The sequence below is a fragment of the Onychomys torridus genome, chromosome 5 (genome assembly GCF_903995425.1).
Source record: "Onychomys torridus chromosome 5, mOncTor1.1, whole genome shotgun sequence".
Taxonomy (NCBI): Eukaryota; Metazoa; Chordata; class Mammalia; order Rodentia; family Cricetidae; genus Onychomys; species Onychomys torridus.
In genome coordinates, this window is record NC_050447.1 from 101,430,400 (window position 1) to 101,447,127 (window position 16,728).

Below are 16,728 nucleotides of genomic sequence, written 5' to 3' on the forward strand. Positions count from 1 at the left end.
CTCAGTTCATCTCAAAGTTTCCTGCATAATGGACAACTAAAGGATCTGCCACAGTATTTTTTGTTCAGTGGTATATATACCATTTCATTTTACTTGTAGCTGAAGTGAGTATATTTGATCTTTCCTCTGCATGCTTTTCTGCATGTGCAATTGCCAAACCTGTTTTGGTACCTGCATAACCTACAGTGCAGCAAAGCCATGCTTCAGTTTATTTATAGAAAAGTGGGCTGTAGATTCATTTGGACACCTTCTCCTCTTCATTTCTTCCTGAACTAGCAAAGAAGTATGACAGTCCTTTTCAGACTTTCACATGCAAATGATGAAAAACTTCAGTTAGTTGGAGCTCAGGAACTGGGTAAATGAATCTGTAACTAGAATATTTGCATATTCTGTCAGAATGCTATTTTTTAATGAGTACTGCATACAAACTGAAATTAAGGAAACCTTTTTCTTGTTCCATTTGTAATCATGTTTTTTCATCCAACTTTCTAAACACCCCCCTTTATGCAGCTCTTGTTGTCTTCACTCATCCTAAAATTTACCAATTCTTTTAAAAAAAGCAACCACAAAGACAGCTGACCCAAGCCGATGGGAGCTCATGAACTCTGGCCTGTCAGCTGGGGAACATGCATGAGACCGAAATATGCCCTCTGAATGTGGGTGACAGTTATGTGGCTATATCTGTTTGGAGAGCCCCCGGCAATGGGACCCAGACTTATCTGTGGGTGCATGAAATGGCTTTTTGGAACACATTCCCTAGGGTGGGATACCTTGCTCAGCAGGGAAGGGCTTGGTGCTGCTTCAACTTAGTATGCCAGACTTTGTAAATGCCCCAGGGGAGGCCTAATCCTCTTTGAGGAATGGGGGATGGGATATGGGGGTGGGAGAAGGGGAGAGAGAATGAACTGGTATTGGTGTATAAAATGAAAAAAAACCTGTTTTTTAAATGAATACATTTAAAAAGAAAGAAAAGCACTTCATTTTAGCATCAGCTTTCACTGAGCCTAATGCCATATAGTACACACATTTCTGAATTTATTCATTTCTTGCTTTGTGTTGGTCCCAACTGATATGTGTCTTGCTTGTTATGATTGAATTATATCTTCTTTTCTCAATGGCCATGAAATATATGCATCATCCATGCTAAGTTCCTCAGAAATTCACAAATAATTTACACTAGATGTTACAAACTGGCCATTTTGTCACAACCATGAATTCACAGCAGCTGTGGTGACCTAGCAAGACCAGCAGAGGGGATGTCAGACAAAATCTCAGCATGGATAGGGTAGGTGACCTCTAAGTTACACCACGTACTAAGGAATTGTTGCTAATTGAAAGTAGCTGGATGAGGGGGAAAATCATGCTTGTTTGAGGCTTTGCCCACTGATGGGTTTTCCATGCTCTAGGATGGCACCACACATCCATATACATATGGGCAGCATTTACATGACTTGGGGGGTTATTAAAAAATACACAAAAATGAACTTAGGAAGTAGGCATGTTAGGGGAGATAAGAGGAAAGTTAGAGGAGGATATGAGAGCTATATATGGTAGTACTCCATTGTATACATGTATGAATTTCTAAAAAAAGAGAAGAAAATAGCCTGAAATTGAAAAGTATTAATATTTGCACTATTTTACAAATAAACTAAGACATAGAATAATGTCTTATAAAAGTTGGAAGAAATGATGTGTGCATTCATGGCAATAAGTCACTTTTGTCCCAAAATAGTAAAGAGTTGGGAGAAATGGTTAAACAGACTTGATGTTCTCCCAGAAGACCCAAATTTGGTTCTCTGTACCTACACGAGAGCTAGCAATTTTTCATAACTCCAGTTCCAGGGAATTCTATGTCTTCTGGCCTTTGAGAATACTGTATGCACATGGTACACCTATTGTCAAATAGTCTGTGGAGAGACACCTTGCAGTGGCCATCTTCAGTGTAACACTCAGAACAGAGGCCACATTCTCCCACAGGATCAGGTTTGACAACATGATTAGCAGGTATCCCTACTAAATAGAAACAGGGGCCTCTGAGGGAGGATTCATTTATCTGAGGTTTCAAGACTCATCCTCTTGGGGTGGGAGTGGGGACAGCAATGTGTCCTTGGCTGTATAAATTGCTCCAGTTAAGCTAATGTGGTAAAGAAAGGTCCTCCACTGTGAACATTTAGGTGAATAATTATATTTGCTTTGCTATGTAGTTGACAGAAGTAGGCAAATTCCCTCCTTTTTTTATTATTCCCTGAGTGCTTGTGAACATTATAGACACCTGGAACTTAGGTTAATTCTGAGCACTCTCTGCAGATGGTTTCCTGTCTGGAGAGTTTATAATGATTTTCCATTCCCAGATGCTGCAAGAGTTTATAATGATTTAGCTGAGTATCACATAGTTGCATTTTGAACACAGACATGACAAGAACAGAGTTCATCTCTCTGCATTATCTTTATGCTTGATATGAGTAATATCTGACTGAGGATTACTAAGACTCAGTATGAAGAGAATCTGTCATCAAAATGATCCCATAGGCTGAATTTTCTACCTAAAGATAAAAATCCCATGTATTTGTCATTTTATCAATACCTTCAGATTCTATTTCTTTAAAATTGAGCTTAACAATAACCCTGAGAGTAGATTGTGCCTTTGTAACTGTCCTCAAATTGTACTGATGGAAGACAGTGTGCATGGGTAAATGATTGCCTCTAAGTCCTGTTATTACCCAGTGGGGAATGCAAAATGCCCACACACTGGAGTAGACACCCGATTTTGGCACATCTTACACTCCTTGGGGCATTCCCTGTGTACCTAAATAGAACATCACCTTTATAGTCCCAATGCCCAATGTGAACAGAATTCATGCCATTATTTATAAAGATCAAAATTTGTCTGGAAAGACAGATGATAGAAGACACAGGAAGCTTGATTTTATCTACTTCCCCTGCTCTGTGAAAAACTCACCTTTAAGATTTTTGACAGTAATCAATGTTAGTTTTATCCTCATTTTAATGTTTTAACAGGTAAGTAGAGGCTGACTTCTAACATGTCAATACTTTATCCACTCAATGGAATAAAAGCACATGTACATACCAAATTAAAAATTACCTTTTATATTTAATGATGCCATTGCTAAATCAATTCTGAAATTTAAAGAAAAAAATGTTTTTCTGAGGAAACTACGTAATATAAGACTTTTTCTAAATGTTTTTGGAAGACTCCAGCATGGTACCAAAGTAAGGCTAAGGGTCGTGCCTAGAAAAATGCTGATATTCAAATACTCAAAGTATTCCAAAGGTCACAGGGTATAAAATATAAGCAAATAACATTTTAGTTGAAAAATTAACTTGGGTTGGGGATTTAGCTCAGTGGTAGAGTGCTTGCCTAGCAAGTGCAAGGCCCTGGGTTCAATCCTCAGCTCAAAAAAAAAAAAGAAAGAAAAGAAAAATTAACTTAATATTTAATTATGAAATTCTGAATTATATTTTTATAAATTTAATGTTTTTATAATATGTTTCAAAGAATTGTTTACATGAAATATATATTTGTGGATGAATTACATCCTTTATTATCTAAAGTGTTTTATCATAAGGTAAAATATAAATTCAGTCAGATACTTTTTCATTAGATTAATTTCACCACTATTATGAAATTTTCTTGCCAATATTACCTACAAAGGAGATTCTTCAGAAAATTCCTTTTCTGTTAGCAATATTGTTTGGCTTTATACTATACTGGAAAAAAAAAAAACTGTATGACACAGTAAGGTCCCATTGTATACTGAAACTTAAGAGCAAAAATATTTCTTAAACCTTGTCAAGAGAAAAACTAATATATGAAATCCAGTAAATAAAAACCAATACCTTCTTCTGTCTGTACTTTTACAAATATGATACTTTAATTCTTATATTCTCAAAAAGGTACAGTTTTGAATCTCAGCACTGTGGCCTTTTTGAAAGAAGAGATATTCAATTTTAGCATGGTGGTCTTTTTGAAAGAAAGACTATGTATTGGCATAAAATTCTAAAAATTTTGGATGCTTTCCTTAGAATTAGGCTTAAACTTTATCAGAAGTTTGTTCATTGTGCCAAAAATAATTGTACCACTGTTCCTTGGATGACTATACCTTGCTATGCTTACTGACTGAATTAATACGTAGACCATAATATCATTATTGACAATTCTCCACAAGCCAACTCCATAGTGGCTTCAAAACTCTGAAAGTCAGTTAACACAGAAGCTGCTTCCACCTTAACCCTAGCCTATAACTGTCTTCAGCATTGAGTCCCACCAGTTAGTTCCAGTGTCCACCTAACTTTACTCTAGGTGCAGCAGTCGGAGTAGTGTGAGTGAACTCAGAAACCTACCTTTCCCATAAGCCTTAGGGAAGCAACTCACTCTGAAATCTGGAATTTTTTTTTTAATAAACACAGGTCTCTCACAGGTAATTTTTCCTTCATGTATGTACTCTCTTACAAATTATTTAACAGCTGTCTTTAGCATCCTTCCTGATGCTTTACCAAATGCGTAAGGTATGTACAGGTTGGATTTATGTAATGGAAGCTTTATAATGATTCAAAATTTCTGTAGACCTATTCTTACCTGCTTCAAGAAACCATAGATTCATTTCTGGATTCTGCATCTACATGGACATTAATCACCACATACCATGAAGAAGTCTCAAACATGTATCAGTTGTTACTTCCAAAGCTCAAGGTCTTGTAGAGTATCATGGATTACAACCTTAATTCCTTTCCAAGCCTATAATATGTAGGAAGCTCCATGAACTGTTTATGGAGCTCTACCTGAGACTCTGACACATGATTAGGAAGACATAGCATGTGCCTAAGTGTCAAGAAGGAGCAGGCCCTGCTGAGGATGTCTTTCTGTATGCTGTGAGATTGTTGCTCTGATTGCTTGATAAATAAAACACTGATTATCCAGTAATCAGGCAGGAAGTGTAGTATAGGCAGGATAAGCAGAGAGGAGAATTCTGGGAGGTGGAAGGCTGAGTTAGGAGATGCTGCCAGCTGCCCAGCCATGCTGGCGCCATGAGAAGCAAGATGTAAAGTCCTGGTAAGCCACAAGCCACTGGCAACTTACAGATTAATATAAATGGGTTAATTTAAGATATAAGAACTAGATAGCAAGAAGCCTGACACAGCCATACAGTTTATAAGTAATATAAGTCTCTGTGTGTTTACTTGGGTCTGAGTGGCTGTGGACCCTGGCAGGACTGGAGAAATCATCCAGACCCGCCAAACCTACTGCCCCTCCAGATGTCTTTCACCTTTTGACAGTTTCTTATTTGGTCCTATGTCCTAGTTGTCCATCTGTCAATAGTGTTTTAGAAAAGGGCCCTGGTCTAGGTGAATCATTTCTTTCTCCACAGATTCCCCTTTGTCAATTACACAAGGTCAATACACAGTTTATAGCCTCAAGCAAAACATTCTAAATGTGATGTATAGCATGTATCCCTGCTGCACATATACCTTCAGCGTTCCTGTCTCCAAGAATTTTACAGAGTACTCTCTAAGGTAGACATAATCACCTACCCCTAGGACAAGGCATATTCTTTTGATGTTCAGTGATCTATCTCCTCATTCTACCAGTGTTGACTTTAGTCATGAAGGATTTTGGTATAGCCATGAATTCTAGTCTACTTGGCAAATTGATAAGGAATCAACAAATCCATTCCTTAAGATTGGTCCCTTAAGGTCTCTGTAATGTCATTTGCAGGAATTCAATATCAGTTATCATATTGATTCTAACAGGTATAGTCCCCCTCTAAGAGATCTATTTCCTATATAGCAGGGATTGCAGTAGGAATAACCAACTCATTCTCTATCCAGTAGAGGTGTGCTATCAAATGTTTGTAGCATTTTAGAGGATCATAACCACCACATTTGCCATATTGTCAGTATTTCAATTAGAAATTCTTACTAGGTCACACACAGATCTTGCCACAATTGTTTTCCAATGAACCCTGTTTCCAAATACTTTTTCTTGTCTTGAATCCATTAGCACATTACAAACCATACTTGCAATCATATAGAAGCCACTTAGATCCTAAAGAGCCTCTTCTGTAGACAGATGCTTTTCTCTTTTCCACCCCAAGTCCAGAGGCCCCACAGCCAGTTTTAAAATATTCAATTAGATGCTTAATATTAATTACAAGCTATTTGGTCTATGGTTCTGGCTTATGGGTAGCTAGTCCTTACATCTTAAAGTAACCCATTTCTATTAATCTACATATTTTTGCCACGTGGCCATGGCATTGTCAGTCTTCTGGCATCTTGTTCTTTGGGTGGATGGCATCTGTCTGCCCTTACTCTATTCTTCTTCTCCCTGTCTCTCCCTTGGATTTTCCACCTGGCTCTTATCCTGCATTGCCATAGGTCAAACATAGCTTCTTTACTAATCAATAGTAGCAACACATATGACAGTATACAGAAAGACCATCCCACAGCACTCTTCTTCTGTAATCTTCTACTATAATCATAATCTTATACTTTTCTATAGCTGGAGAGTAGATAACACAGGTCAACCCTTGGGTCATGGTCCTTGACAATAAAACTATTATTTCTTCTCACAATTTTAATATAGTTTTCACCAATGTAAGAACTGAAGCTAAATCTAAGCTATAAATAAAAAGGGGATTCTTCTTGCCATGCCAAAGCATGTATCCCCTAGATTCATTATCTAGTAAGGTAGATAATGAATATGTTCCATCATATTCACATGACTATGAGGCCCTATGAACAGTTATTCTCTCATTCACATTTTTTTTTGTCTTCTAAAAACCTCTTGGAGGTTTGGATTCTTATTTTGCTCCCTAGACTTGAAATTTTTTCTGATACATTCTCCCTCTCTAGATATTATATATTTGAAAATTAACAGTGTCACAAGCATCTGCACATATGCATACATGTACAGAGAGATAGTACATACATAGATGATGATAGAAAGATGATAGATGATATGTAGAAGCTGTATAGACAAAGAGACATATACATAAAAGATGATATAGATAGATGGTAAATATGATGGATGATACATAGATATGATATATAGACAGATAGATGATAGATAGAGGTAGATGATAGAAATAGAGATACAAGGAACATACCTCAACATAGTAAAGGCAGTTTAGAGGAAGTCCATGGACAACATCAATTGCAATGGAGTGGAGAAACTCAAAGCAATTCTACTAAAATAAAGAACAAGACAAGGTTGTCAACTCTCCATACTTCTTCAATATCATACTTGAAGTCTTAGAGCAATAAGAAAACTGAAGGAGATCAAGGGGATACAAACTGGAAAATGGTAGACATGCCAAAGTAGATGGTGAAAACACCAGGAGCCCTCAAGGCTTCACAAAGAACTATAGGCAACTAAGAAATGCTGATAGAAGGAAAAATAGTTTTCCTCAGGGAAGCATACAGTAACTGCTTATCTAATAACAAATCATCAGCCCTGAAATCCTACATTATACAGACCAAATAGTTGTGATATATATATATATATATATATATATAACATTTATTATAATGTCTATATATTGTATATTATGTAATATATATATATATATATATATATATAAAATGAAAAACTAAACCATAAATTTGAAAGAGAACAATGAGTGATTTATGAATGATTTTAGAGGGAGAAAAGAGAAAGGACAACTGATATGATTTCATTATTAATTCAATAATAAAAAGAAAAAAATTGGGGGAGAGGAGGTGGTTAAATATGTTTCCCAATTTTTCCCTCTTTTTATACCTCTGCTGTCCAATGAATAGTTAATGTGGCAGATTTCACACAGAAAATGCTGCTTACTGAGCATTTTTGAAAATTGCCAGCAAGAATAATTCTGCTACTGAGCATTCATCCCTTTTCAAGAGTTTACAGACTGCAGTCAGCAATCATTTAGGGTGAATGCAGCTTTATAAATACATGTGTATATCATGTAGTTTATTGACCTTTTCATGATAATAATGTATGAAGGGACAATCACATCAGTGGTGATTTCTGAGAACATTGGTTTAGTCAGGTTTCCATTGCTGTGAAAAATTAATTACCTGAGAATAGCATCTAAAAAGGAGACAGGTTTATTTGGGGTCATAATTTCCATGGCACTGATCAATCGTCACTGAGGCCTATGACAGCACAGTATAGTTAAGAGCAGATGTGGTAGAGGTAGCCTATTCACATATTCATGGTCAGAGATGAAAGAGACTAGGGGTGTGGGTGGGCTAAATATCCCTTTCAAGACTCACACCCAGCAATACAACTTCCTCTAACCAAGTTCTATTTCCTAAATTTTTACCATTTCACTGTAGTGCAACAGGCTGAAGACCACAGCTTCAAAACAGGAGCCTTTGGAAACTACTGCAGGGTCAAAGTGTTACCCAATGAGTTACAAATTCCCAGAAAGCTGGACACAAGTGCAAAGGGAAGGGACAGTGCTTGTGTCTTAATCCAATTCAGTGAGGAAGATGAGTGACTAATTCTTGACATTGCTGAGAAAGGGAAGCTCCTCCGTCCAGCACAGTGTATACTGAGTAGCACCATTTCACTCTACTCCATTCAGTGACGTTTTAAGTTATAATATTTTTGGACAATTTTGTTAGAAAGTCAGTTATATACAGTAGAATACAGAAAATACAACTGCATGAGAAGTTGGTCATAAAGTTAACTTGCCTTGTCTTATTCCTTGAATGTTCCTCTTATCCTGTTTACCTAGTCTAATTCTGTGAAGACTGTTGTTTCTTTGCACTACCTTCCTCTGTTGAGCCATGGCTGCTTTGGTTCCTTCCTCTTTGGAGAGTCCTCGATGAGTTACCTTTAGTGTGTCTGCATTGTGTTTGAACTTGGTCCTTGACTCCTTCTTTCTCTGTCAGTTCAGCATGACCACAACACTTTTAGGTAAAAGTCTCCATTTCAAACTCTAGTTATTTCCTATTTTAGAGTACAATATGCAACTTTCCCATTGTCTCACACAATGAGTACAAACTCAGAATTTGTATAGATTACCATCTTACATTCAAAAGGTTTAATTTTTTTAACCACCCAGCATTCATTCCCTGTTATTACTTTTGGAATACCTTTTCCAAAAACAAAAACAAACAAACAAAAAAAAGCTTAAAAATGACTGTTTTCAGACCAGTGAGTACCTGTGTCTGTCTATTTCTTCTGCCTTTTCATTGGGTTTGTTCTTCTATCTATTTGTTTTGCTGTATTCTGATGGGTTTTTTATTATTGTTTAATCTTCTTATATTTTACTATCATACCTTATAAGACTGCTTTGTAAATGAGAGACAGAAAAGGGGTGAATCTAGATGGGAGAGGAGGTGGAGAGGAACTGGGAGGAGGAAAGGAAGGGGGAATGGTAATATTGTATATTATAATAATGATATATTATATGAAAAACAAATCTATTTGCCATTAAAGAATTATTTTCAGAGCTAAGGAGATGGCATAGTGGTTGAGAGCACTTATTGCTCTTACAAAGGATATAGTTTCAATATTAGTACCTGCATGGTGACTCAAAACATTGAAATCCAGGTCCAGATCTAGGTCATCTGATTCCTTATTCTGATCTCTTTTTGTGTCCTAATATGCAGGAAAAATTCTCACATAATATTGCATGTGTTTGTTTGTTTTGTTTTTTGAGACAGGCTTTCTCTGCTTATCATTTAGAGTCTGTCCTGTAACTTGCTCTGTAGACCAGGCTGGCCTCCAACTCACAGAGATCCACCTGCCTCTGTCTCCCGAGTGCTGGGATTAAAGGCTTCTGCTACCACCACCTGGCTATAGCATATTAAAAAAATTAAAATGCCTGTTGCTTGCTTCCTTATGCATTATATTAAAACTCAGTTTTCCTTATTGGAAGTTAGGGTTTGCCTGTCTTATAGAAAGATCTTAACAAATTTGTAAATACATTGTCTTCCTATTTTGATCGGTTTTCAACTTTTAAGAAAAAAAATCAATCTCGCAGTTATTTCCTTACTGTTTTTGACTGATTTCTCCTTTCAGGCAGTATCCACTACCTGACATTACTGCAGTAATTTTCAAATATGCTGTAACCATCTCCCCACAAGTTCTGTTAAAACTCTTATCAATCAGACATTTTGAGCCTATTGTTTGGCCTGGGTAGCGTCTGATTTCTTATATTATTAGATCAATTGGTCTCTACTCTTCCTTTCTTTCTCTTTTGATACCATGGCTACTATTCCTGCAGCACCAGGACCATTTCTTCACAAGTTACTTTACATTGAAATGAATTAAAGAAAGGACAGACACGGTCACTGGAGAGGGGGTGTCCTTTATGTTATTCTGGAGTATCGTTCTCACTGTTCTTTGCTGACTCTATGTGATGCTTATGGCCGTCACAGCTCTTCTCTGACAACTTCAGTTTCAGTTATATGTCACTTTGGGCAGAGGCCTTTCTCCATCGCATATGAGGGATTACCTGGAAGTCTAAATTTCATGCTTCATATGAAAACTAAAGAATTTACATTCTTTGCAATTGAACTGTGATTCACTGTCACATTTCCTCCCTGAGTAGTCATCTCCTGTACTGAAAATGTACATATTGTCAGGAAGATGCCTAAATGAATAGGCATGGAGTCAGATTCTTTTGACAAACAGCAATTTAGATATAAAATATACATGGGTTTCATCATATACACTTGCCTTTTAAAGAGAAAAGGTTGAGATACATGTGAGAAGTAAATATGCTGGATGCATTCAAGATGAAGTAGAAAGGCTGATAGATTAGTTCAGAGTATGATGGTTGGTTGTGTTTGACTGTGATACTCACAGCGAGGGAAAGAGGGTAATTCAGATGAAAAAAGTCTGAAGAAAGCAATTGCTGTACTTCAACAGTTGTCTGAGAAGCATCAGGAATTTCTACTATGTGGTAGGAATTTTGTTGACTTCTGATATGCTACATGGTCTAGTTTTGTTTTTCTCTCGAGCTCTAGTAATTCAACGGATGAAGAAATACTTTCAATGCAGTGAAAATGTCATGAAAACAAGTGAGAGGAGAAAGGACATTGGAAAAGAGAAGATGGGATAAAAACTTATTATGTGGTTCTAAAATTTAAGGTGGTTTCGGGTTGTCAAGCAGTTAGGTATCCCAGAAGCATGATATCTGTTTTAGTTAGGGTTTATTTTGCTGTGGCAGAACAATAGGAATAAATGTGACTCCAAGAGGAAAGCATTTATTTAAGGTTGTAGTTTACAGTCCTTTATGAAGGAAAGATGGCACAAGAACTCATAGTACAAATCTTGAGGGAGGACTTGAAACAGAAGGTGTAGAAGGGCACTACTTACTGGCTTGCTCAGCATACTATCTTTATAGAATGCCTGACATGCTTATATAGTATGCCCAAAGGTTGCAGCACCAATCATTAATTAGATTGTTTCAAAATAAGTTATGGCAGGAAATCAGACAGGAAATATCATAACAATTATAAATTATACCTACCATAATAAATTGATCTTCCCTTTACGTTAAGATGTTGATTTCATCCTAAGGGAAATTATATAGTATTTTCTGGGTCTATTGGTAATACATAATAAATGCAATTGTGTGTTGATCTGTTATACATATACATAAATACATATTTAAACATAGGTGTTCAATTCAGGTAAAAGTTTCCAACAAAATGGTAAGTAAACCAGGTAGTAGCATTGCTAATGCATTGTTATATAAATGGATAATTTATAGCTATGCTATGGAACTATGTCAGCATTTATTCTTTATTATTCAGCAACAATAGAAGATGACATTTTTCATTGCTCATTCTTCCTAGACTTTCTTGATGAAATGAGTCCCACCTCTAATAGTGCTTATAATAATCTCCAGAATGGCAAAGCCTTACTGCTCTAGTTGTTTAAGATAAAACCAAAGGTAAAAGACTCACTGGGATCCTTTTGGCTTCCCCTTTTGTTTTTGGTAAGTTGAGGGAAATTGTGTGGTAGCTTTTGCAACTCTGGACAATGGATTCTTTCAGTATGTTAAATTGTAATGTCTGTAGAGGTTAAAATATAAATCATTAATTGGAATTAATAATTTTGCAAAAGAATCAATGACCAGAATATGGATGCATTTAATAGATGTGCGTTTTTAAAGTGATTGTTATAGAAAGTCAAAATTAAGGAGGAACATAATTGTTTTTTGTTTATTTGTTTGTTTTTTGTTTTGTTTTTGTTTTTTGGTTTTTTTTTTTGGTTTTTCGAGTTGTTACCTAATCTTTCTCATAAAATCTGTGATCTCATTTTACTTATCATCTAAGTTTTTATTTGTGAATCTTACTATGCATTATTTTGTCTTTGTACCCATACAAAAATTTACTGTTTTGAAATGAAATCTTTTAAAAAGTAGGATTTTTAAAGATCACCTTCTCTTAGGACTTGAGGCAAAATCATAGTACACTTATATCTATACTTAGGTTCTCTTGTTTCTGCTAGCTCAAAACTGATGTGTTTCCTTTAATTGGGCACTGCAAATTTATACTCTTCTTTCTAGTAACACTGAACATATACATATTTACTATTCAAAGATAGTCATACATCCTCAGTGGAATTGAATTACCTATGACAAAATTAGTTAACAAATCTGGGCATTTTAAAAAATAAACAGTGAAGATTTTTTAAAAAATATAAAATATTAATTTATGTATTTATTTCTAAAATTAATTCTTTAAACATCTTATTTGTTTATGTTATTTAAAATAACTATTATTCAAAATTAATAGTCAAATATTCTGTGGAACTTTAATAGATCACTAGAAAGATTACAAATTTAAACTACTATCAATTTAAAATGGAGAATATAAAAGTGAGCTAAAACAAAAACCTTAGTGTAAATGTATTTAAAATCCAGAAAGATATTTTACAATTGCCCTTAGTTGATTTGAGGCCTTATTTATTTTCTCCTCTTTCACCCTGACTTACCTAGAAATGATAACATACAGCTATCAAGCGGAGAGAAGCTACTCCCACTTCTAAACCTATCCCCCTATTGAATAAGGTCAAGTAAAAGAAATCTTGTACAATAATTCCTAACATTTGGGGGCAGCTGAAAGCTACAATTTTTGTCTCTCCAATACTTGACACAGTTTCAGTTTAGGTTAGCTCCATTCCATCCTTGGACTTCCTTACAACTAAATGCAATGGACATCTCATCTATTAGACATCTGCCTGATGATCAGTAAAGAATCCTAAAAGGGCTCATTCCCTACCAGCAAAATCAGAACAGCAGAATTTTTCTCCATGACACATTTCAGAACTTCATGTCACAGTATATTTACATTTGTATAAATATTTTTAGTAAAATAAATTAGGAGAAGACTAAGATGTCCCTACAGCCATTACAAAGCTGATATCCTCTGAACTGACTTACTCTATTGCATGATTCTTGGCTGGTGTTTCCTTTACCTGGGGAGGTAATTGTCCTATTAGGAATTTGGCTTGTGATGCTTTCTCATCTCAATTGCATTATAGCACAATCATTAACTCAAAGGCTCCTTTACAAAAAGCTGAAAGTAAGGGAGGTACTCACAAATTAAAAACAAAAACAAAAAAACGTGTCTGACAAGAAAGCGTTGGATAGCTGGAATAAGATAAGAGGAACAAAGAAAAACTCACAAATAAAAATCAACATACATGCATATTTAATACAAATGTAAAGACATAACTTATGGGATGCCCACTGTGGCACTCAAGCCTTATCTCTTTTCTCCCTTCTTGATCTTGATTGATTTTGACTACATTACCTATCATTATGAGGAAGAGGAAAATTATTTGGCCAGCTGTCCTCTATTGGTATTAGCATGTGTTGGAAACGTTTAAACAAACACTTAAGTGTTTCTGAAAATCTGTGACTTCTTTTTTTCTGTATTGAATCCATTGCAGTTTAATTTAGTTCTGTTTGTTTCACAGTACTCTTCTTCATGAAATAACTGCAGTGCTTTAGTGAAGATGCCAGTGGACACTGCATCCTGTAAGCAAGATCAGGAGATCAGGGCTCTACTGTGGTTATGCTTTTCTGAATTCTGTGAGAAAAAAAAAAAAAAAAACTTTTAAGAAAAGCATTTTTCTTTTAGTTAAGTCATTTGATGTGAAATCTTTAAGAAATAGTGATTGCCCCATCCTCCTGGCTCTGCTTTACAGAGGTAGATGCTGTCTTTGATATGTGAGGGTGTATTACTTGAAATTTGGTTTAGGATGATTTCTGTTAAACTATACTGCACATGAACACTCATGGTTGAAAGATGCCTGAAGCCACTGAGGTACTTAAAAATAATCTGTCTGCTTCTGTAGCAATGCCAATAATGTACTGAGACAGTGCACTGGTATCATTAAAAGGTCTTCAGTGCAGATTTCACCAAAGCCACATCCACTGTCCTTTGTGGATGTAGAGGCCACATCTTCCCACAGGAGGCTGTGAGAAGGACACCAACAGCATCTGCAATATGCCTGATGTAGAGAAACAGAGCTACACTGAGGTCCATTCATCTGAGCTTATCAATAGTAATAATATTTCTGCCCAGTGGTCTTCACTGTATTGTTTGTCCTTGTCTTGCTGTGGTAATAAATAACTGTATTTCACAGTGATAAATCAATTGCATATACATAGTTACACAGATATATTAGTTTTAGATACTGGCAATTTCCTACATTTTAGATTGTTATCATAAAAGACTTAGAAATTTTCAAAAATTTTCACTTTAAATTAACTTTGAGTGTTTTTTTTTTTTTTTTTTTTAAGTCATTCAGAGCAGAAAGTTTAATTCCCCTGGGAATTTATCCTAGTTTGTCAGTGGTCAGATTCTCCAAGACTGCTTCTAACTCAGTATATATTATTTGCATTTTGACAAGGACAGCATACTTTATCTGTTACTTGATCTTCATGCCTCATGGGATTAAACACGTGACTGCACAATGTCTCATAGAGAAAATGAGAAGAATAAGGTCATGAGAATGGTACTATATGCTGGCTTTGATAGTTCACAATAATAAAGCCATGCATCACTGTTTCATGCAAAGGCTACAAAATTGTTTTTTCTATCAAGTTTAGTTTTATAATAACACTATGAGTAGACTGTGCTTTTGTAATATTTTCTAACTATGCTGGTGCAAAAGAAGACTATGGTTACTGATATTACCTAAGTGGAATTAATAGCTGGTGAGATGGGTGAGATGCTATCACTGTAAACTTTTTTATCTGTATTAGCATGCCCTACTCCCCTGGGAACTTTCTTGAACTTCAAGATGCCAGATACCACATCCACAATGCTGAGACTTAGTATCTACAGAAATTCATATTTGTAAAGCACAAAATTTACCTTTGATCACATGAGCACAGACAAGCTACTGGTCATTTTATCTGTACTTCTTCTTTTGTAAAACAATCATCGTAAATTTTTGAGCATTATGATTGCTGAAATCTTTACTAATTTGCTGATTCAACAGATAGACAGTGACAGAACTCTAAGTTATCAAAAATTACATTCTTTTTTCCTTTATTTAATTTATTATATTTGTGTTTTAATTTTACACATCAGCCATGGGTTCTCCTGTCCTCCTCCCTCCTATCACCACCCCAAACTTTCCCCTAGCCCCACCCCTCCATTCCCAACTCCTCCAGGGCCAAGACTCCCCTGGGGATTCATTTAAACCAGGTGGATTCAGTACAGGCAGCTCCAGTGCCCTCCTTCCAGGCTGAGCAAAGTGTCCCTGTGTAAGCCCAAGGTTCCAAACATGCACTAAGGGCAGGTCCTGGTCCCACTGCCTGGGTGCCTCCCAAACAGTTTAAGCTATTCAATTGGCTCACTTGTCCAGAGGGCCTGATCCAGCTGGGAGCTCCACAGCCTTTGGTTCATGTGCTTCCATTTGTTTGGCTATTTGTCCTTGTGTTTTTCCAATCCTTATCTCAACAATTCACACTCTTACAGTCCCTCCTCTTTCTTGACAACTGGACTCCTGGAGCACCACCTGGGGCCTGGCCAAGGATCTCTGTACCCACTTCCATCAGTTATTGGATGAGAGTTCCAGCACGACAGTTAGGGTGTTTGGCCATCTGATCAACATATTAGGTCAGATCAGGTTTTCTCTCAACCATTGCCAGCAGTCAACAGAAGATGTATCATTGTGGATTTCTGGGGACCTCTCTAGCACTCTGCCTATTCCTGTTCTCATGTGGTCATCATTTATCATGGTCTGTTATTCCTTGTTCTCCCTTTCTGTTCTTGATCCAGCTGGGATCTCCTGCTTCCCTAAGCTTTCTTTCCCTCACACCTTGCCTTCATTACTCCCAATGTCATCCAGGTTGTTCATGTAGATCTCATCCATTTCTCTGTCATTGGGTGATCCCTGTGTCTTCCCTAGGGTCCCATTTTCTAGGTAGCCTCCCTAGAGTTGTATAGCAGTCTAGTCATCTTTTTTTTTACATCTAGTATACTCCTATGAGTGAGTACATACCGTGTTTGTCCTTCTGGGTCTGGGTTACTTCAGTCAGAATGATTTTTTCTAGATCCATCCATTTGCCTGCAAACCTCATGATGTCATTGTTTTCTCTGCTGAGTAGTACTCCATTGTGTATATGTACCATATTTTCTTTATCCATTCTTCAGTTGAAGGGCATCTAGGTTGTTTCCAGGTTCTGGCTATTACAAACAATGCTGATATGAACATAGCTGAGCAAGTGTCTTTATGGTATG